This window comes from Hibiscus syriacus, unplaced genomic scaffold, assembly GCF_006381635.1.
Source record: "Hibiscus syriacus cultivar Baekdansim isolate YM2019G1 unplaced genomic scaffold, ASM638163v2 tig00001120_pilon, whole genome shotgun sequence".
Taxonomy (NCBI): domain Eukaryota; kingdom Viridiplantae; phylum Streptophyta; class Magnoliopsida; order Malvales; family Malvaceae; genus Hibiscus; species Hibiscus syriacus.
Genome location: NW_024061845.1, coordinates 2,209,077 through 2,232,778, shown reverse-complemented (window position 1 = coordinate 2,232,778; position 23,702 = coordinate 2,209,077). Strand labels below are relative to the sequence as shown.

The 23,702-nt window shown below is 34.4% G+C and overlaps 2 pseudogenes; both read right to left on the bottom strand.

The window, feature by feature from the left end:
- Positions 1–890: 890 nt before the first annotated feature.
- On the bottom strand, positions 891–3,013 carry LOC120120696 (annotated as a pseudogene).
- Positions 3,014–4,590: 1,577 nt separating this feature from the next.
- Positions 4,591–23,037, bottom strand: LOC120120686 (annotated as a pseudogene).
- Between the last annotated feature and the right edge of the window lie 665 nt (positions 23,038–23,702).

Genomic DNA, 23,702 nt, shown 5'->3' with positions numbered 1-23,702 from the left:
TATTCTTTTTAAAATAGTTTGAAGGTCTATTCTATAATAATATCATGTTCATAAAATATTTATTAATAAAAAAGGAGATATTCTTGTGAAGTGAATAGATCAATTCCAATTGTAATATCTTAAAAATATCCAAGTATATTTTGATTCAACCTATCTCTATGATTACAAGTATCAATATTAGATAAATACGATTATATAATATGAAAATCAAGCATAACACAACATAACAGAATATTGTATAAATAACAAATTATGATACTATGTGTGACCGATATTCTCATTTTTCTTCTTCTTTCAAAGTGGTTTTGAATGAAATGATTAAAGCAGCATGAATCAAACTTTAGAACTTCAGGGGGAATAATAATGAAACGTCGAGTGGACACACCACTATAATAAATTTTGAATAATGAATAAATATATTCTCTTAAAACTTTTAAAGGGTATTTTTATTTCCCATGAAATTGACAGATTCAGCAGCCCAATGAATATCGTTCACAAGTGTTTATTTCTTTGGCTGCATCTTGTTTTCAGTGAGTCTTAAGCTCCTCCACCGCTCCCTATTATATTATTTCTTTTTCATTATTTTAATATAAAATCGGTCCTTGTTTATGAGCAAAATGATACCATTTCCTCCACAAATTCATCTTTAGAATATTCTACACGAACGAATGTAATAATTTTAGTGGTTATAGAAAATAGATATTAAAGAAATATTAAAGGTCAGTATTGTTAGAAAACTAATCACGAATCTTAAATAAGTAATTAAATTTTGATTTATATTTTATTTTTATTCTAATAATAACCAGCGAATGATATAATTAGTATTACATAATTCCATTATTAGCTAAACAATAACGATACATCAGTTCCCATAGGCATTGGCACGGTCATCATTTGGGTTGAATTTTTTAACCTTGGAAAGAGAAGACACCAACTGCATTATTGTAACTTATCTCTGCCAATTCTTCTTCACTCATTTCCAGTAAAGAAGCAACGTATATCAGCACCTGCAAAACCCAAGTCATTGAATTACTTAGCAGTAAATTATATGAGAATTAATATTACTTAGACAAATGATGGAGAAGAGGAGGAAGACGTACGCTATGAACATTTGCAGGCTGATTTAAGATATCATTCCCAGGAACGAAGTAAATAGGGTTTGTTGGAAGCGCATCAGGTGCATCCGTTTCCACTGATATTCTATCCAAAGGCACCGCCTTCCATTTTCTCTGGCCTTGTCTTCTTCCAGTGGCATCAAATGTCCATAGAATGAGAAGTAGGAGCCAAGCTGTGTGAGTTGAGCTACAACCTCTGGCATTCCATTGAAAGAATGGAGTATCACACCTGCTGGAAAATATCCCATTTCCCTTGAAATTAAATAATAATTAACAATGTCAAACACAATTAATTAGTTGATTAATGTGGTAATCAAGAATAAATCATACTTCATTATTTGAAGAAGCTCGGGGAAAGCATTAAGGCAATGCACACTTGCTGGTCTTTCCATCTCTTTTGCAAGTTCAAGCTGTTTCTTGAACACTTCCACCTTCCAAACCAATAATAATTCATCTCTAAAACGTCATATTAAATATAAATAATTTCAAAAATATAATCATAAGATTATATAAATTTAAATAAAAAAATTACAAAGAAAATTGAAAAAGAATGGTACTAACTTGTTCCCCCAAATTAGTCTAAACCAACCTGTAAACAGCGTTTGCATGCATACATAAAATGATATATAATATAACAAGGTTAAGAGAGGGATTGAAAGTTAATTCTTTAAAGTAGAAAGTCACTATGCAAAATAAATTTAAATAATAGATAAAAATGTGCATTTCATTTATTTTCTTTTATTAAATGATTTAATGGTATGATATTAAATACAAATTAAAATATTTAATGTTAATTTTATCAAAAAAAAATTATAACCTTTTATTATTGATGAATAATTAAACTGAGTTGATGGTCAACCATTATTCTTCTCTTTTTCCTTTCTCATTCTCACTTTTTTTGGTTTCGTCATAACCTTTTCCATGTTTTTATTTTGTAAGTATATCTGAATTATTATTTTTTTTTAGTTTGAAAATTGTAAATAAATTTGTCCGCTCTTATACCTTATTCGTTTTTTACTCTTATAGCATGCATTTTATTTTTACCGGGTTATTTATTTAATTCTGTATTAAACTCTAAATTAATTTTTTTTATTAATAAATGTGATTTATTATATATATATATATATATATATATATATATATATATGGTGGTAGATCTATATCTTACGTGTCCATCATGATTAGTTATTTATTTTATTGAAGGTATCCGTCCTTAAATTTTATTTGTGCCTACTCCATTTAAAAAATTTATATTATGAACATACGTGTCCACCCTCTTGGATCCGTGATCTGTCACTCTATATATATATATATATATATATATTAAAAGCTAGGTTAAAGAAGATGGTAAAATAAAGAGGAGGAACCTCCCCAACAGCAGCTGAAGGGTTTGCTTTAAGTAACTGTTTGAGAGTGTGGAACCAAGAGGGAATCCTTTCTTCAACGAACCTGTAAAAGCAATAACTAAGGATCCACGCAAAACAAAAAATAAATTAAAATATTGAAAACCCAAAGAAGAATACGATATTACCAAGGATTTAGCCCAAAGTTTGGGATCACAGACTCATATTCATCACTCATTTCTTTCACCGCATGCCAATCTTTCTGAAAAAACAAAAGCTTGTCCCCAATAACATAACTCCGAGATCATTACAAAGAGAATACCTGAAGTTATATATATATATATATACCTCAGTTATCCCATTGACAGCAATGTAAACAACTCCAGCGTCATTGGCGGTCTCAATTAGATGGGGAGCTTTGTCAAGAACTCTTTGATCATGAAGGTGACAGTGTGCATCAAACAGTTTAATGGCCATGGATTTGATACTCGTTTCACTTGAAACTATCCAGAAAACAGCAAGAGCAATGTACAAGAATTTGATCGCTTCTTTCATGTTTTTGATATTATGTTGCCATAGTTAGGGATCTAAACGAGCCGAGTCGAGTTCGAGTATTGCTGAGTTCGACTCGACTCGAAAACTCGTGATATTAAAATTTTCAAGCTCGACTCGAACTCGAAATTCTAAATTGAAGCTCGTGAGCAGCTCGAAAAGGCTCGAAATGAAGAAAAAAATCCTTAAACTTAACTCGATTGAAGCCTCAAACTCAAACTCGAACATGAACCTTAAATACAAGAAATCTTACTGTATTTTTTTATAAAAAAAAATAAATACATAAATATTAATATTATTAATAATTTATTTCTAAAAAAAATAAAATTTTAATATATTATATTTTCGAGTTGCTCACGAGCTTTTCGAGTCGAATATCGAGTAGCTCCTTTTGGATCGTTAAGAACTCGAGTTGAGCTCGAACTCGAGTCGAGCTCGAACTCGAGTCGAGTCCATTCGATCCGAGTATTTATCGAGCTTTGATCGAGTCAATTTCGAGTAGCTCGCGATCTGTCTCGTCTCATTTACAGCCCTAGCCATAGTCAATAATAAAAAGAAACCAATAAAATAATTGGAGGTTATCGACAAATTAGAACACCACCAATGTGGATCGGTAATTCTTCGGAGCACTTGTCTTGATACATGGTTTTTTATAAACCAACAAGGCGGAACTATCTGGGGATTGGTCAATCGGAAATTTTAAAAAATAATTATTTTTAAAACGTAAAATGAACGTGTAAGATATTTTTATTATACCAAAAAATAATATGTTATATACAATCATTCGTGCTATCTAATTATTAATATTTCATGTGTTGAAAACGTCAAGTAGATTCAATGGTTAGAAAATGTTGTTCCCCTTAGAGTTATTTGAGTTCGAATACATATATCCACAAGGTTTATACATTGTCAATAATTAATTTTTTTAAATAAATATTATCTTGTAATTATCTTAAATTATTCAAAAACATTTAATGTATTAAATATTTATATTTTTAATTCATCTTTTAATATCTTTTATTAAAATGTAAATATTATTATGTATTAGATTACAGTGTAAAATTAAATTTTATAAATACAGAAGAACTTTGACGGATCAACTACGTATAATCCAAGTAATTCATAAATGTGCAGGTTGTCTCGATAATAAAAACAAATTAACCATAATAATGTCAACCCCATTTGACATTGCCCCTCTTTCTTTATCTTCCTAGCTCACAACCCTATCTACACCCAAAATATCTTATCTTTATTTTTTTTGGTCATCCATCAAAGTTAAAATTCTAACCCAAACATTTGATTTAAATTGCTTTTAGTCAAAATCTGAATTTATAAAAAAATTCTTACGAATTTTCGATCATCTTATTCCTATTAATCATTGTGATTATCATTGTCAGAATTATTTTACTTTCAGAAAATTTAAATAAACTAAGTTAGACAAACAAAATCTAAGTTGATAAAAGAAACCATGTTCTTCAATTAAATTCATCAACTTAATCCCTCAGATTAAGCATTTGGCATGCTTTTATACATGTAAATGGTGAACCGGGCCAATAATAATTGGACTAGTAACAAGAGTGTTATCTGCATTCCAACCCACATTCCACAAGAGATGGACCTTCAGATCCTGGCAAGAACGGCTCCAATTGAATCCACACAAATGAAAATATCAAAGCTAAAACTGTTTTGTTTAGCTTGAAATCAAATTTGACAGGTTGGAAAACTCATCTTTGGTAGGTGGTCAACTTTGCACATGGGAATTTCATCTTGGTTGGTGGTCAACTTATTGAAAAATTCATCTTGGTTGGTGGCCAACTTATTGGAAAATTCATCTTTGGTAGGTGGCCAACTTTGCATATGAGAATTTCATCTTTGGTTCCTAAAATATTAGATTATTTATAAGTTTAGTCCTTAAAACTCAACTATAAATAGGCCTAAGTATTTCATTAGAAATCATCCCAAAAACAAGTTCTCTCTTCCTCTTGTTTTATTCATTCTCTCACTTTGGGAATTCTAAAGAATTCAATTTGTTATAATATTTGTTGATAGTGAAGTTATCATCCGGTGTGATGCCCGAGGAGTAGACGATATTCTCGTCGAACTTCATAAATTTGGTGTGTTCTCTCCTTTATTGTTCTTTATTCGGTTTTTCCATTGTGTTTCAATATTCAATAGTTTGATGGGTTTATCCGCTGTACAACCTTTGGTGGTTTTGATCTTGACATTTTAGGTCAATTTTGAAACTATGTTCGTGTGGGAAATAACCTGGTTTCCACAACAATTGGCATCAGAGCGTCGGTTGAGGTTATCATCGTGGTCCTGTTGTTGAAAAGATACAGTTCGTGCTATTGAATATTGTTCGTTAGAATTAAAATGCCAAAATATGGATCAGTTGAGACATCAAGCTCTTCATCTGGACCGGTGATGAGGATGATGTCAAATGCAAATTTCTCGGTGGAGTTGTTCGAAGGATCTGGTCATTTTGGCATGTGGCAAAGCGAGGTGTTAGACACTTTATTCCAACAAGGTCTAGACATCGTCATTGAGGAAGAAAAACCCGAATATATGGAGGAGAAAGAATGAGGAACAATTAATCGTTTGGTGTGCAACATGATTTGAGCTTATCTTTCTAGGGAGCAGAAGTATGTCTACAAGAACGAGACTTCTGCAAGTAAGATATGGAAAGCACTGGAGAAAAAATTCCTAAAGAAAAACTCTCAGAATCGTCTCCAAATGAAGAAAAGATTGTTCAGATTTAATTATCAACTAGGCACCAGTATGAATGAACACATCACTGCGTTCAATGAGCTAGTGGCAGACTTATTGGGCATGGATGAAACCTTTAAAGATGAAGATTTGGCTTTGATGTTGTTGTCATCTCTTCCAGATGAATTTGAGCACCTTGAGACAACATTACTTCATGGTAAGGATAATGTTACCCTTAAAGATGTAACTGATGCTTTGTATAGTTATGAGCTCAGAAAGAAAACCAAGAAAGATAACAAGTACGAAGCAGCGGAGGCCATGGTGGCAAGAGGTCACTTGAAAAGTCAAAAGCCAAAGTGGAGAGGGATATCAAAGTCAAAGTCCAGACTGAGAAAAGATGAATGTGCCTTTTGTCATAAGAAAGACTATTGGAAGAAAGATTGTCCGAAACTGAAGAAGAAAGGAAAAGTTGCTCCAGATGCATGGTTGCAGAGCATGATGTAAATGACTGACATATCATTGGTTGCTTCATCAACAACATTCCATTCAGATGAGTGGATATTAGATTCGGGTTGTACCTATCATATGTCCCCTAATCGGGAGTGGTTCTCCGATTTAGTAGAACTAAATGCAGGAGTTGTTTATATGGGCAATGACAATGACTGTAAAACTGTTAGGATAGGTTTAATTCGATTGAAGAATCAAGATGGATCAATCAGAGTTATGACTGATGTCTGATATGTGCCCAGTTTGAAGAAAAATCTCATATTGTTGGGAACCTTGGAATCCAAAGGCTCAGTAGTCACTATGAGAGATGGAGTTTTAAAAGCCACATCTGGCGCACTTGTGATGATGAAGGGCATCAGGAAAAATAATTTGTATTGTTACCAAGGTAGTACAATTATTGGAGCAGTTGCAGCAGCTTCCGGAGGTGATGATTTGGACACAACCCAGTTGTGACATATGCGGTTGAGACATGCTGGAGAGAAATCCTTGCAAATTCTGGCAAAAAAAAGAATTGTTGAAAGGTACAAAGGCTTACAAATTGAACTTTTGCGAGCATTGTGTTCTGGGAAAGCAGAAGAGAGTGAAGTTTGACACCACTATACGTAATACAAAAGGTATTGTGGATTATATTCACTCATATGTATGGGGTCCTTCAAAGACACCGTCTTTGGGAGAAAACCATTATTTTGTAACTTTTGTAGATAACTTTTCCAGAAGAGTTTGGGTGTATCCGATGAAGTCTAAAGATGAAGTGCTTCGAAATTTCCTTAAATGGGAAAATATGGTATTGTTCGACACTTCACTGTTAAAAATATACCACAATAGAATGGGGTGGCAGAGCGTATGAATCGAACACTATTGGAGAAAGTTTGATGTATGTTGTCTAATGATGGGTTAGGCAAGACATTTTGGGCTGAGGCTGTGACATATGCTGGTCATCTCATCAATCGTTTACCGTCATCAGCGATTGAAGGAAAAACACCATTGGAGGTAATGATCTAGAAAACCTGCTACTGATTATGATTCCTTACATGTATTTGGATTCACTGCTTATTATCATATGAATGAATCCAAGCTTGATCTGAGAGCAAATAAGGCTCTTTTAATAGGAATCACCCATGGAGTGAAGAGATTTCACCTTTGGTGTTTAGACACCAAGAAGATAATTTGTAGCAGATATGTTACATTTGATGAATCCGCCCTAGTAAAGAATGTAACAAATGAAGCTGTCCAGACAAGTAGTACTCCGCAGCAGGTGGAACATACTCCAAAACAGGTGGAGTTTCAGCAGATGATGATCCCAGAAGTTAATGGAGCTGATTCTTCAACTCCAATAGAAGAATCAAAAGATGAAGAGGTTCAAACCCAAGAACCATTGGAGACACCAGAACCACTTGCAGTTACAAGGACAAGGAGAGAAATTCATAGACCTGCTCGATTTGTTGATGATATCCCTATCACTTATCAAGAAACAATACAAAGCTTGGAAAGTAATAAGTGGAAAAGTGTCATGGATGAAGAAATGCAATCTCTCCAAAATAACAACACTTCGAAATTGACACAATTATCAAAAGGTAAAAGAGCAATTGGATGCAAGTGGGTATTTGCAAAGAAAGATGGATCTCATAGCAAGAAAGATGTTCTCTATAAGGCAAGGTTGGTAGCTAAAGGCTACGCTCAAAAGAAGGGAATCGACTACAATGAAGTATTTTCCCTGTTGTGAAACATTCCTCCATTAGTATATTGTTGGCCTTGGTAGCACAGTTAAATTTGGAGCTAGCTCAACTTGATGTAAAGACGACTTTCTTACATGGTGATTTAGAAGATGAGATCTATATGACGCAACCATAAGGATACAAAGATGGTGGTTGTGAGAAATGGGTTTGTAAGCTGAACAAATCGCTATATTGATTGAAGCAATCTCCGAGGCAGTGGTACAAGTGATTTGATAGCTTTATGAGGAGGCAAAAGTACACTAGAAGCAAATATGATCATTGTGTGTATTTGTAAAAGCTCAAAGATGGATCTTTCATTTATCTTCTCTTGTACATTGACGATATGTTGATCGTTTCGAAGAGTCAAAAGGAGATAGACAAATTAAAGGCTCAGTTGAATCATGAGTTTGAGATGAAAGATCTAGGTGAGGCCAAGAAGATTCTTGGTATGGAGATAAGCAGAGATAGATAGAGAGGGAAGCTTTGTTTAACTTAGAAGCAATAAATGAGAAAGATATTACAATGTTTTGGAATGAATGAAAATACCAAACATGTAAGTATCCCACTAGCTTCTCATTTGAAACTTAGTTCTCAGTTATCTCCTAAAACTAACGAAGAACGAGAGTATATGACAAAAGTTCCATATGCTAATGTAGTTGGGAGCTTGATGTATGCAATGGTGTGTACGCGTCCTGACATTTCACAAGCAGTTGGAGTTGTGAGCAAATACATGCATGATCATGGAAAAGGACATTGGCAAGCTGTGAAATGCATTTTAATGTATCTCCAAAAAAACCATGGATATTGGTTTAGTTTTTGAACAGAATGGAGCACTTGGTCAGTGTGTGGTTGGATATGTTGATTCCGACTATGATGGTGATTTGGATAAACGTTGATCAACTACTGGGTATTTGTTTACTCTTGTTAAAGCCCAGTAAGTTGGAAGTCTACTTTGCAATCTACGGTGGCTTTGTCTACTACAGAGGCAGAATACATGGCAGTTTCAGAGGCTGTGAAGGAAACAATTTGGCTTAACGGGTTGATGAAAGACTTGGGAGTTGTTCAAAGCACATTAGTCTCTATTGTGACAGCCAGAATTCTATTCACTTAGCAAAAAATCAAGTCTACCATTCAAGGACTAAGCATATCGACGTGAGGTATCACTTTGTGCGGGAGATCTTTAAAGAAGGAAAGATTATGCTTCAGAAAATTGTGACAGCAGAAAATCCTGCAGATATGATGACCAAGGTAGTAACTGTAATCAAGTTCAATCATTTTTGAACTTGATTAACATCCTGAAAGTATGAACACCTTCGGGGTGTGAAGCTTGTGAGCGCAATTAGAGGCACAACATCAAATTTGGGGAGTTGAAGAAGTTGAGTAGGCTTGGTAATTTCAAGACAAGGTGTAGATTTGTTATGTTTGGCTTTAAATCAAATTTGGCAAGTTGGAAAATTCATCTTTGGTAGGTGGCCAACTTTGCACATGGGAATTTCATCTTGGTTGGTGTCCAACTTATTGGAAAATTCATCTTGGTTGGTGACAAACTTATTGAAAAATTCATCTTTGGTAGGTGGCCAACTTTGCTTATGAGAATTTCATATTTGGTCCCTAAAATATTAGGTTATTTATAAGTTTAGTCCTTAAAATTCAACTATAAATAGGCCTAAGTATTTCATTAGAAATCATCCCAAAAACAAGTTCTCTCTTCCTCTTGTTTTCTTCATTCTCTGACTTTAGGAATTCTAAAGAATTCCATTTGTTGTAATATTTTTTGATAGTGAAGTTATCATCTGGTGTGGTGCCCGAGGAGTAGACGATATTCTCGTCGAACCTCGTAAATTTGGTGTGTTCTCTCCTTTATTGTTCTTTATTCGGTTTTTCCATTGTGTTTCAATATTCAATAGTTTGACGGGTTTATCCGCTGTGCAACCTTTGGTGGTTTTGACCTTGACATTTTAGGTCAATTTTGAAACTACGTTCGTGTGAGAAATAACCTAGTTTCCCAACAAAAACAATCGACCACACAACAACAATGGTGGGAGTCCTGTTTTGTTGCCCCATGTATCGTACCCATTGTTGATCGCCATTGCAATGCCGACAACAACTCCTATGATGTTTATTATGAGCAATGTTGTTAGTGGGATGAGCAAAGTCGTCTATTTTAATGCAAGCAGTTGGGAAAAATCTTCATTATCATCGTCTCCCTTGGAAGTTGCAATGGTGTTAGTGCAATGGTGTTAGTGTTGATGCCGGTTATGACCTTAAAACAAGGCAAATAGTTGGGCTAAACGCTTCTGATGAGCTAAAGTTGTTCATTTCTCCACCATTCGTGGATGCTGATTACACTCCATCTTATTTCCAGGATGTTTGTTGCGAAAATGGACAAGAAAAGCGACAAGAAACGCAAACTTCTGGCACTGTTGAGCTGCAAAAAATATAAGCAAATTGAAGATCATCAAGTTTACATAAATGGAGAAGTGGCTAGTTTGTATTGATGGTTAGAAGCTTCAATTTACCTCTGGAATGATGGATTTTCCTGTGAACAAGCAGACAGCCGGGAGTGTACAATAAGCAAGAAGAGGAATGGAGGTCCATGGATACACAACCACATTTATGTATGAAAAACGTTCCAACCACTTTAAACCACCTCCATCATATCCATACCAAAGAGGACAATGTCTGCTTAAGAATATTTTGACCGATCCAAGTGCACATCGGAGGACCTGTTGCAGATTATCCGAAAGGTTGATTGGAGCAGATCCCTTAAATGTTGGCCGAGCTGGAACACAATACACATATCGCCAACCATGGTAATGCATTTTAAATCCTGTTAATATATTCACCGTATCCGACCCATACATCCATCCAACCTACATCACAAGAAATGTTTACATGAATTCGAATATATATACACACATACTCATGTATGTATGTTAAGAGAAACATGATTGCCACCTCTTTTCCCCAGTCGGTTTTATCTTCATAGCTACAACTAATAACATGGATAGCTTCTCTAAGCTGAGATGCAAGGCTAGGACCTTCGGCTGTTTCACCATTTTCTTGCAAGGTTGTTGTAATAAAAACATGGGACTGGCCAAACTTCTCCAGTTCGATTTCATTTCCGGTGTTCGATTTATTGCAATTACAAGAATCGAATACGACACCTTCTTCAGCCTCCATAATAGTAGACATAAGTGGAAAAGCTTCTTCTTCACCTTGTTTAGTATGTCTTGTATGAATCTTTGCCTTTGGTAATTTAATAAGCTTCTTCTTCTTCTTCTTCTTCTTCCTCCTTGTTAAGCACAAGCAGCTACAACACCATTTCTTCTAACAATTACATGTTCTTATTGGTTGCTTCTTTCGTTTCAGAGTATCATAGCCTTAAAGTGCTAGCCTTCTAAATACACATCCAGTTCCAGTATACATAGGACCTTGGATGCCATCCAAACCTTTCATATTAAGCTGAAATTGAGGATTTAGTCATTATATTTTAGCAAAGATCAACATTAACAAAGCAAGAAGTTGATAGACCAAATACAAGTACTTACATAAAACAATATAGGGGTTCTATATCGATCCTGGTTGTCGATATCATCGTACTCGTGCGAGAATTGGACAAAATCCACTCTTTTTCCTAGCGATGGATCCATTATGAAACACATTGCCTCTCTAAGAGCCTTGCTATTGTTAATGTAGTAATTGTAGTCCAAATTTAACAGATATGCTGCATTTGTGAGCACTGTCAAGACTCTTACCAAAGCATTCATGGCTCCGGCCTTTTTATGGTGATTAAAACTAGGCCTCTTTTCTCTAGAAACATATACCAATCGAGGCAATTCATTTCCATCTGTGTCATGTCTTCCACCTTGTCTGAGAAAAACCTGAATCATCCTAGGGTGATCGTAGTTATTGTTCCCAGGCCAAGGATTTCCATCCTGCGTAATCCATCCATCTTTTGGAGCCTTTTGAGCCTTGGCAACCAATGTATTAATTCAAATTTTGAACTCTTCGTACTCTCTCTGCACTCACAGATCGGCATCGTGTTCATAGAGTGATTACTGATCGATCATAAATGATTTAACAAACATGCATTGAGCTTGAAAAGTCTGAAGTTACCTTCATTGCTCTCCTTTCCATCACAAACGATGGTAAAACCATGCTGTTGAAATAATTTATCTTTTGGCAAAAATAGCACTCGGGTGCCCTCGATTCAATGTTGAAATTCTTGCAGAATGTTATCCATTTCCTTGCAAATTCAGATGTTTCCGACAGTGTCTTGAATGTTAGCATGGAAGCACCATCGTCAGAAACATAACACGAGACCTTATTGACCGGGTAATCCACAGCAAGTATGGAAAGAACCGTGTTTGCGGTCACCATTGGTGGTTCTTTCAATGGATCAACCGTGGTTACAAATATGTCAATATGAGCAAGTTGTGAAGGTTGTCCATCTAATTCATACCTTAAGGCTAATAGGTCGAGATAAGTTTCCCGATTAATAGGTGTCGTAACCGTCTTTCGGTTGGGCCCCGGAATTAGGCTTCGACTTGAAAAATGTGGATTGGAGTCGACACCGACCATTTTAAAATGAATTTAGGTGGGTCGGATACCATCTTACCTAATCTGCGTTTTTACTAGAAATGTGTTGGGTTCGGGAGTCGGTTACGGTCAAAGAATGATTAGTACCCTTGAACCGCCCTTTCGGTACCAATTAATTTGCCGATTGTCTTAGTTGCAAAAATTTGAAATTAAAATTAAAATTTAACAAACCCGATTCAAATTACTTACAATTGATTGATTTGAATACCCTTAAAAGATAAAAATGTTTGACTCATAGCGGAGTATAAAATCGAATTAGGATAGCAAGTGTGCAAACGTGAAAATAATAAATAAAACAAGAAAAAATGAAAAATAACAAAACACGTAAAAAATAATAAAAATAAATAAAAATAAACAAAATGAATAAAATGTTAAAAAAATAAAGACAGATAAAGGAAAAATATTAATAGAGTAAAAAAATAAAAAAGGTAAAAGAAATTAAAAAGGAATAAAAATAATGTGTACATATAAAGTAGTATTTACTAAAACAAATAAAAAATAATAAATATATAATACTAAGTAAAACAAATAAAAAATAAAGATATACATGATATTAAGAAAAAAATAATAGAAAAAAATAAAATAAAGTAAAAATATAATATATATATATAAATAAATAAAAACAAAAATAGAATATTAAGAAAAAATATATATAAAAACATAATATTAAGAAAAAATATATATACATAGTAAATGGAGAAAAATTAATACATCTATACATATATATATAATGATATAAGATATATATAATAAAAATAATATAATATAAATAAAAAAAAGGAATATAGTAAATAAATAAAAATATATAATTAAAAATATATATATATAGGGGACGAAATTAATATAAAAATAAAATTAAAGGGTAAATTTCAAGGTAAATTAAAGATTAAGATTGACTTAGAGGGAATATTAAATACTTTAAAAAAATGAACATGCCTCGGGAGTAGATCTAGGTTCGAAACTTCGAAACCCCACCCCTTTTTGGTCATCGGCACAACCCACGCTTTGGGTTATTCAAACCAAATTTCAAGAAAAATAACATGCACATGCGAGAAATGAACGAATCAATGTAAAAAACGATGCTACCTTTTATTTCCTTTTCAAATCGTTTACAATAGTTTTGCCTTTGTATTTTTTCGTGCTTTCCTCTGTATCTTGTGTGTAAATCGTGTGTTACAAATGGGGAGGATTACATGTATTTATAGTGAAAAAAACTAACTATTTTTAGAATCCTATTAACAATAGAATCCTAATACAACTAGACTCCTTGCTCGGTTGTTGCATGTTTGTTGGTGTGGTTGTTGCTTTAAAAGATATGGTGGTGGAAGAGTCCTCTTAGGAGATGAACTCTTGCTAGTTCTATCTTTTAAGAAAATGGGTGTATACAGCTGCCCCTCTTTGTCCTTTTTCGTGGAACGAAAAATAGGACAAAGATAAAAAGACACAAATTTTCGTTCAGTGGAGTTGAAGTATAACTCCATGTCGAATTGAGTTGCGGATGGCTCCTCCGTCGCGAAGTCGAGTCCATCTTGAAATGATTTGAATCAGAATGTGGCTTCTCGTTGTAGTCCACTTTGGTCTTCTTCTCGGTTTAAAGACCTTGGCTAAAAATTCGACTGGAAAATAATCCCTTGACTCCATAATGTGGTTGATATGCCCTCGAGCTGAATGAAACTGAACTCGAAAAGTCTTCGTTGACAGATAGCTTTTCTCGACTTAAGCTATGCTGACGGAAAAAAGACTTCTTGCTACTAAGGCACGGCTAACCCAGATCTTCTTCTCGGCTTGAAAACCTCGATTGCAGCCGGACATTAGTGTGATTGAGGTGTTATCGAGCTGAATGGAATCGAACTCGATAATTTTATTGACAGATAGCCCTTCTTGCCTTGAGCTATACTGTAAATGATGTGCCTTGGAGCTGAGCGTAGTCGAACTCGAAGGTCTTTGTTAACAAATAACCCTTCTTTGAGTTGGATATCCTTCATCAAGAAGTTGAAATCCAATCTAGAGATGGATGCTGCTTGTGTGCACGATTCCCTTTGTCGTGAAGTTGAAACCGCGAGTGGCACCTTCGTCGTGAAGTTGAGCCTGGTAATTGGATATCCTTCATCGTGAAGTTGAAATCCAAGTAGGTAGTATTGTTCCAACTCCAATATCCTCTGTCGTGAAGTTGAAATTGGCTCTGGAAATTGTTTGTTGACAGTCAACTGCCCCTTCGCTGTGAAGTTGAGCTTGTGTTGTCTCGAGTTCAATATCCTTTACTGTGGAGTTGAAATTGACTCTGAATGAAACTGAAAAGTTGTTTGTTGACAATCAGTCATCCCTTCGTTGTGAAGTTGAGCTTGTGTTGTCTTGAGTCCAATATCCCTCGCTGTGAAGTTGAAATTGGCTCTGAAACTGGGAAGCCTCTTCGTCGTGAAGTTGAGCCTCAAATGGCACGATATCCTCCGTCGTGGAGTTGAAATCGTGGATGTGTGGGTACGATATCCTCCGTCGTGGAGTTCAAATCGTGGATGGCCCCTTCGTCGTGAAGTTGAGCTTTGACTTGAATATCCTTCGTCGTGAAGTTAAAATCCAAGTATTGTATGTTGCGGGTGGACACGATTCCCTTCGTCGTGAAGTTGAAACTGTGGATGACCGCTTTATTGTGAAGTTTGGCTTCGAGTTAGATATCCTCCGTCGTGAAGTTGAAATCTACTCTCGAGCAAATTGTGTCGTTTTGAGTTCAATATCCTTCGCCGTGAAGTTGAAATTGACTCTAGCTAAAACCTGAAAAAGTTATGCATATATGTGATGTTATGGATGCAATGCTCTTAGGTGTGCCTAAAATGCATATGCAATATATGTTATCTTGGGGCTCTGGAGAGAAATCTCGATTTCCGGTTGCCTGTCTGGAATCTTGATTCTTGAATCTTCAAGTTCTGATCCGTGATCTTGAATTCTTCAAATGTTTAAATCTGATGTGTACATTCTATTTTTGATTTGATAAATGCTTCTCGACCATCTCAAGTATGTGTATGAGCTGAGTGTAACGGTTCAGATGATGCTTCAAGAAAAGTTGTCTCGAAAGAGATAGAATTCGTTTCAAGGGAAACAATCTCAAAGATATATGTTGTTTCATGAAAACGGTAAACAAAATTTTGTTTTAAGGGAAATAAATTTGAAGATTTTGTGTTTCAAGAGAAACTGTCTCAAGTGAGACAAAATTTGTTTTAGGGGAAATAAATTCAAAGATTTTGTTTCAAAGGAAACTGTCTCAAGAGAGACGAAATTTGTTTCAAGAGAGACAAAACTTAGTTCCAAAAGAAACTATATCAAGGGAGATGGAATTTGTTTCAAATAAAACAAATTCAAATAATTTGTTTCAAGGGAAACTATCTCAAGAGAGACAAAATTTGTTTCAAGGGAAACTGTCTCAAGAGAGACGAAATTTATTTCAAGGGAAATGTTTTCAATGTTTATGTTTCAAGAGAAACTGTCTCAAGAGAGACAAAATTTTGTTTCAAGGGAAATTATCTCAAGCGAAGTAAAATCTTCTTTTTAAAAACTGTCTTGAGTGAAATGAAATGCCTTCTTTTGAGTGAAACAGTCTCAAGTGAGACAAAGTCTGTTTTAATAAAAACAATCTCAAGTGATATAATCATCTGCATTAAATGAGACTGTCTCAAGCGAGACAAAATTTATATTGGAAATGTTGAATCTGAAGATGAATGTCAATCTTTCAATCTGTCAAGTTGGTTGAAGTGTGACTTCTTGCTGCTGAGTTAAGTAACCACCATCGATTTTTACAAACTCTTTTGAATCAAGTATCTTTCGCCTTGAAGTTAAAACTTGACTCTAACGCTGCAAAACTTATGTATGTGAAAAAATGATAAATATGATGCTCTAAAATGTATGCATAATGAATGAGTTCTTGTTTTATTCCTTGGACAGAATCTCATTTTTTGCCTGTTGGTTCATACATGTAGAGGAAAAGCCTTCGGAAGATCTGATCGTTCGCATCAGGATTTTGAATCCCCGGAGATGCCCCAATATTCAATGTTGAATCTCCAAAAATGCCCCAACATTAAAAGTGCTCCTATTGTTCCTCATTTCTTGCTTCAACATTAATTCTAAACATGAGATTATTGTCTGAGAGCCACATGTCATTTACCAAGATCCACTCTAGAGAGATTGTCTTGTTTGAAAAAAATGTTTCTCTTTTATTTTCAAAGTTATGAAAATATCAATTAAAAGAGTTTCGAAAAATGTTTAATCAGAAGTTTTGAAAATATTGCCCCTTTCAAGGTTTTACAATTGAGACGAATCATAAAACTAGAGTTCATTGTATATCAAAGAATTAATTAAAATGTTAATCCTTCAATAAATTATAGATATTTGACACGTGCCAAGATCAAATCTATTTTTGGGAAATGATTAAGTAAGGAAAGGAAAAAAAGTCTTAGGTTATTGTATTTGGTCAAAGGTTTGGCATTTTTGTTTATTTGATGCTCAAAGGTTTGATGGGGTAGCTTGTATGCTCGTCTACTGGAAGTGTTCTCCGACTCCCAGCTTTCATGGTAACGCTCGGATTATGCGATGCCTTATCAAGGAATTTGTGCGATCGCCTCAGCTGCCCAATTTTTGTATTCGAGTCGCCTTTTCAGGTTTTCAACTCGAATCCTCCTTTGGTTTCAAGACGTCATTCAGAATTTAAGTCTTGAACCCCCCTTTGTTATTTTTCTCTATCATACATTAATTACATTGTTTTTTTGTAAATAACGATTAGTCTTGATGGGCGAGATGAAATCTGAAGATAGTCTCTTATGTTTAGAAATTCATGTATGATTAGAAGAGACTTTTAAGGCACGTAACGTAGGTCATGGTTCATGGTTATGAAAGAAATGGATAAAAATCTCAAACAAGTGTTTAAGGGTGATTGAACCAAGGATCAATTCATTCTGTTGTCTTCAATCATATCTTACTTAATTTGAATCTGCTCGTATGTGTGTCTCTCTTGATGCTCTATGATCTTCGAGTGGAGTGATTCAGTAATTCAGAAATGATTGTGCTTGATCAATCTCATTTGATGCTCTATGATCTTCGAGTGAAATGGTTCAGTTATTTGATCAATCTCATAGTTTGAATCTCGATGCGTCATTTGAATCGAGAGAATCTTTGCATATGCATATTGTCTTCTTTTTACTTCAATTTTCCTTTATTTTTTCTCTTTGCTTTTTCTCTTTGCTTTTTTTCTCTTTTTTTCTCTTTTTGTTCTGATTGAATCTTCGCACTTGGCATTTGGATCACCTTTCGATATCTCATCTCAATCAATGTATTCACTCATGCGAGCAGATTTTCTCTACCTTGCCCCCAGTGTGGAGGGTGATCTTTGGTTAGGGTTGAATCAGAAGAAAAATACTATAGGCTCAAAAGGGGACACAAGAGATATATATTTTCTCCTGTTATGAAGGGATGAAGAAAGAAAGTCGTTCATCATTTCATACATGGAAGTCCTCACAGAAGAGGTATCCCCAGGGGGATAGATTTTCAGGATTAATTTTATTCACATGAAAACTGTGTAATTAATGCATGGTAGAATTATTTGGAGTGAATTCTTCTTTCTGCTTCTTGCCCCCAACATGTCTCAATGTTTAGGCTCCCTACGAGATGCCCCAAGTTGTGTCTTAGAAGAATGCTCATGTTCAAATGAACAACTCAATGCCTTGGGTTTTAATAGTATAAAAATGTCAATTTTGAGTCTAAAAAGACAATGATGTGACTTTATTGACTCAAAGAAAGTTATGGGTGTATAAAAAAGATAAAGGCATTGTTAAAAAATTTCAAAGGGAGGTAATGTCAAAATTTGGTCTTTTTGGTAATGACCATGAGTTATTTTGGGTAAAGAATTAAGATATTTTATTTTAGGGTTTGAGACAGGATAAGAAAGGTTTAACCTTGTCATGTGTCAAAAATCCATAATTCTTGAAGAATTAAAAGAATCATTAATTCATTTAATATTCGAAAAACTAAAGATTAAGATTTGTTCAATTGCTCCACCTTAGAAAGTAGCATAAATTCAATTGTTTAAAAGATTAAGCGAACATGAAAGATCAAAGACGTGTTCAAACAAAACAATCCTCTAAGTGCAAATGATATATGCAATGCCCCTTCTTCGGCTGTCCGTGCCCCTGAACCCATCAAGTTTTGGATCTCACGCTTCAGCGCCTTATAGTTCTCAAAGAAATGTTTGGAGCATCTTATGTGGCAACTTCAAACAGCTTCAACATCGTAGCCCTTAGGATATGTGGACTATTTTCTCAAATCATCTTGGCAGGCTTAGTCGTACAACCAGCTGATCGAGTTCATTCGTTATGATTTCAGTTTTTTCTTTTGATGTTACAATCTTGCTTCCATTTGGTATCATGTGGTTAAAACCACTTCATCGAATTCTCCATGAAGAAATATCATGTTTATGAAAATGCTTAAAAATGAAATGTAGATGCAAAATGCAAAATGCAAAAATGCATGAATTGTTCGAGGCATTGATCCAAAAACATGTTTGTTATTGTAAATAACCTATATTGGGACAAAAGTGTTTTATCTTTTAAGAGACAATAAACATATTTAAAGGTACATCCGGACTAAATCCTCTAGACCCGGAACATGTTGACTAGTCATTTGCCTTCGTCTTTCACCGGTTGAATAACCTGTTGAATCACTCCGGCCACTCTGGATGAACCGTGAAAATGTTGAGTTATTTTTTGTACTGGTTCCCAAAAAGTATCGAATGATTGCATCTCTGGCTTTCATCCTTTGCTGAATCAGAAATTCCATTGAAATCCTCCATCAAAGGGATTATCTGAAGTTTATTTGCTTGTTTCTTGAATTTGTCGATAGTGACTTGCCATCTTGTTCTTGTTGTCTTTGAATGGACTCTCGAGGTCAGTAACCTTTTTTCTCTTCTTGCCCCTGCCACCTTTGTCAACCCATTTTTGAAAAGTTAACTTTTGATGTACTTGATTGTGGGCACCATGTCTTCTTGATCGAATGTGACATATAGTTGTCTTGTAAATTGTCCTCATTTTCTTTCTGAGTCTTTTCTGACCATAGTCGGACCCCTGCGTTTTTCATCTCTTGTATTACAACACCTTTGTCTATTAATGCAAATTATTTATGGTTAACGAACACGTTTTTTTTGTGGATCAATACCTCTTTTGAATGATGCAGATAATGGAAATAAAATAAAAGAGAGAAAAATTGAAAAGAGTTAGTAAGATAAAGACAATAATAATGAAAATAAAAGGTCCTACCCCACATGATATCTACCCCACATGCTTTAATTCCTACCCGGACATGATCTCTATCCCGCATGCTAATTCCACACAAATCCTAACCGCATATTTGTCTAGTTCGCATGCTTTGAACAGAAAGTAAAGCATGAAACAAAGCAGCCTAGGGTTTGGAATGATGTTTTAGGGTGGGCTCTAATTCTCCATAGCCTCTCGGTTTAGGTTCTAAAAAACGGGACCCGAGTTCTCCTTGCCGGTGCCCCCTTGGGCTTATCAGACCCTTAGTCCTAAGCCCATTACAAGCTTATGTGGACTAAGTTAAACTCGAGAGGAAACATTCTCTTATGCCCGCACGGTGAATAAATTCACACGAAGGCGTCGCTTTCACCCCCACTTAAAAGGGTTCGGAGCTCGGGTATAGAGCTAGAGATGGAAACTTTTTCAAAAATCTTAAATCATTGAAAAAACGTCAGTACAACTATTTACTTGAAAAAAAATAATCAAAGATTAATAATTGGAATCGAATAAATAAATTAAAATTAAAATTTGTAATTTTCGTTAAAAAAAAAGACAACCGAAAATTAATTTCGGCCCGACTCACTTACTTGTCCTCAGCGGAGTCGCCAAGCTGTCGTAACTGTCTTTCGGTTGGGCCTCAGAATTGGGCTTCGACTTGAAAAATGTGGATTGGAGTCGCCACCGACAATTTTAAAACGAATTTAGGTGGGTCAGACACCATCTTACCTGATCTGCGTTTTTACCAGAAATGTGTCGGGTTCGGGAGTCGGTTACGGTCAAGGAAGGATTAGCACCATTGAACTGCCCTTTCGGTACCAATTAATTTGCCGGTTGTCTTAGTTGCAAAAATTCAAAATTTAAATTAAAATTTAACAGACCCGATTCAAATTACTTACAATTGATTGATTTGAATACCCTTAAAAGATAAAAACGTTTGACTCATAGCGGAGTATAAAATCGAATTAGGATAACAAGTGTGCAAACGTGAGAATAATAAATAAAACAAGAAAAAATGAAAAATAACAAAACACGTAAAAAATAATAAAAAAACAAAATGAATAAAATGTTAAAAAACAAAGACACAGATAAAGGGAAAATATTAATGGAGTAAAAAAAATAAAAAAGGTAAAAGAAATTAAAAATGAATAAAAATAATGTGTACATATAAAGTAGTATTTACTAAAACAAATAAAAATAATAAATATATAATACTAAGTAAAACAAATAAAAAATAAAGATATACATGATATTAAGAAAAAAATAATAGAAAAAAATAAAATAAAGTAAAAATATATATATATATAAATAAATAAAAACAAAAATAGAATATTAAGAAAAAATATATATAAAAACGTATAAAATATAATATTAAGAAAAAATATATACATAGTAAATGGAGAAAAATTAATACATCTATATATATATATATATATATATATATAATGATATAAGATATATATAATAAAAATAATATAATATAAATAAAAAAAAGAAATATAGTAAATAAATAAAAAAATATAATTAAAAATATATGTATATGGGACGAAATTAATATAAAAATAAAATTAAATGGTAAATTTCAAGATAAATTAAAGATTAAGATTGACTTAGGAGAATATTAAATACTTTAAAAAAATGAACATGTCTCGGGAGTAGATCTAGGTTTGAAACTTCGAAACCCCACCTCTTTTTGGTCATCGGCGCTACCCACGCTTTGGGTTATTCAAACCAAATCTCAAGAAAAATAACATGCACATGCGAGAAATGAACGAATCAATGTAAAAAAAGATGCTACCTTTTATTTCCTTTTCGAATCGTTTACAATAGATTTGCCTTTGTATTTTTTCGTGCTTTCTTCTGTATCTTGTATGTAAATCTTGTGTTACAAATGGGGGATTACATGTATTTATAGTGAAAAAAACTAACTATTTTTATAATCCTATTAACAATAAAATCCTAATGCAACTAGACTCCTTGCTCGGTTGTTGCATGTTTGTTGGTGTGATTGTTGCTTTAAAAGATATGGTGGTGGAATAGTCCTCTTAGAAGATGAACTCTTACTAGTTCTATCTTTTAAGAAAATAGGTGTCTACAATACGAAATCATTTGGGCAACTGGTCAAGAATCCATGAGAGAGCAAAGTAGGTTTCACAGATGACAGATACAAACCATAAAGCATAGGCATCCTTCACTGGGTGGTTCACTTGATAGTGTAAGAAAAACACGAGAACGAATAGTCGAATTACGATGAGTATTACGGGTTGATCTGGCTATACGGAATTCGCAGCTTTCTCCACATTGGTTGTGTAGCCTCTCCATTATGATCCACGACCAATAAACTACTAATTTAGCCCATCGGCTTTAAATGAAGAAACAATATCACTTTGTAATGAAACATAAAGCAAAGCAATTTATACTAAGAGTTGTACTAAGGAGCTTACAATGGTGAACCGAAGTCATGACAAAAGACATCTTTGCTACCATTATCAGACTTCATCAGTTGTAATTTTTGTTTCTCTTGTTTCCATGTCTCCATTCTATCCTTCCAAGCAACACTTTCATAGCCATAAGCTGTTAAATCCTTGTAAAGATTTTAAAATACACCGTATTAAAAATGGTGTTACTGAGAAGGGGAAGTTGGGGCTCCTTACGAACGACAAGATGGTGCTGCTCATTATTCCTACCCTGGAAATCGAGCTCATTTTCCAAGTCATCAATGCCAACTTCTTCTTCGTCACCTTCCATTCTAGGACAGCCTGAACAAGTTTGAAACAATGATCGAACATCCAACAACACAAAAATATATGATACACGAAGAGAGAATTGTTTTGAGAAGTGACCCTTGAGACGTTTGAATCTGGTTTTGCACCGAGGGCAAGCTTGATTCCCTTCTTTACGCTCGTATTCATAGCAAACACGACAAATAGGGAAGGCACACTCATCGCAGGCCATGAACAACTCTCCATCTGCTGTTAGCCCAATTTCATCCCCGCATATGTTGCATGTTTGGCTGATCAAATATTCCCTTGCTGTCCCCTGCTGCAGATTTTACACCCTTTGCTCTTATTTTCCATGTAATTAATATTTCAAACCATGTGTAAGCATATATATATATATAACTTACAGAAGAATCGTCCCCATGGAGACGAATAACTAGGAGCTCGTTCGAGTCGTGAGTACCAACAACTAAACCACAGTTCACTTGCATATCTGTTCAACCTGTTCCTTTTAGCCTAGAAGTTTTCCCATAAAAATATGAGACCCGTCATCGTAATCACTTCTTCTGCTCCATTTATCATTTACAAGCTCAGAACAAAACAAACAAAATGATAAACTGGACTGTTGGAGTAATTTAATTAATATCAAAGCTTAAGGTATATGGTTATTTGCACACTTCAACTTTGCATCGACTGCAAATATTAAGTATATATTTATTCAAACGGAAGGAAATAGCGGAAACTTAGATTATGCTTCTAATAATTATGTAGATTAACGAAGATGTATCTTGATGCATAAGACATAAGAATAGAATAAACTAATGAATGGACGGTTATTACAAAGATGACTTTTTAATTATTGTTTCTTGTAAAAGGTAATGTAAAACAAGGATTTACCTAATCAGACTCATCATGTAAAAACAATGGCATACAAATAGCGAACGTAAAGTACAAATGCTTTGAGAGATAAAAATTGGAAAAGCTTCAACATGGACGCTTCAATAATATTTAGCAGTGTCAACATTTGTAGAATTTAGATGTTTGGCATAACTCCAGTTATCTCGGTAGTAAATGAATTGTTATTATTTTTTAAAGTCTCAAGTTCGAGACAAGAAATGTCAGGAATAAAAGCGTTTAATGTCAAAATATTGAGAGT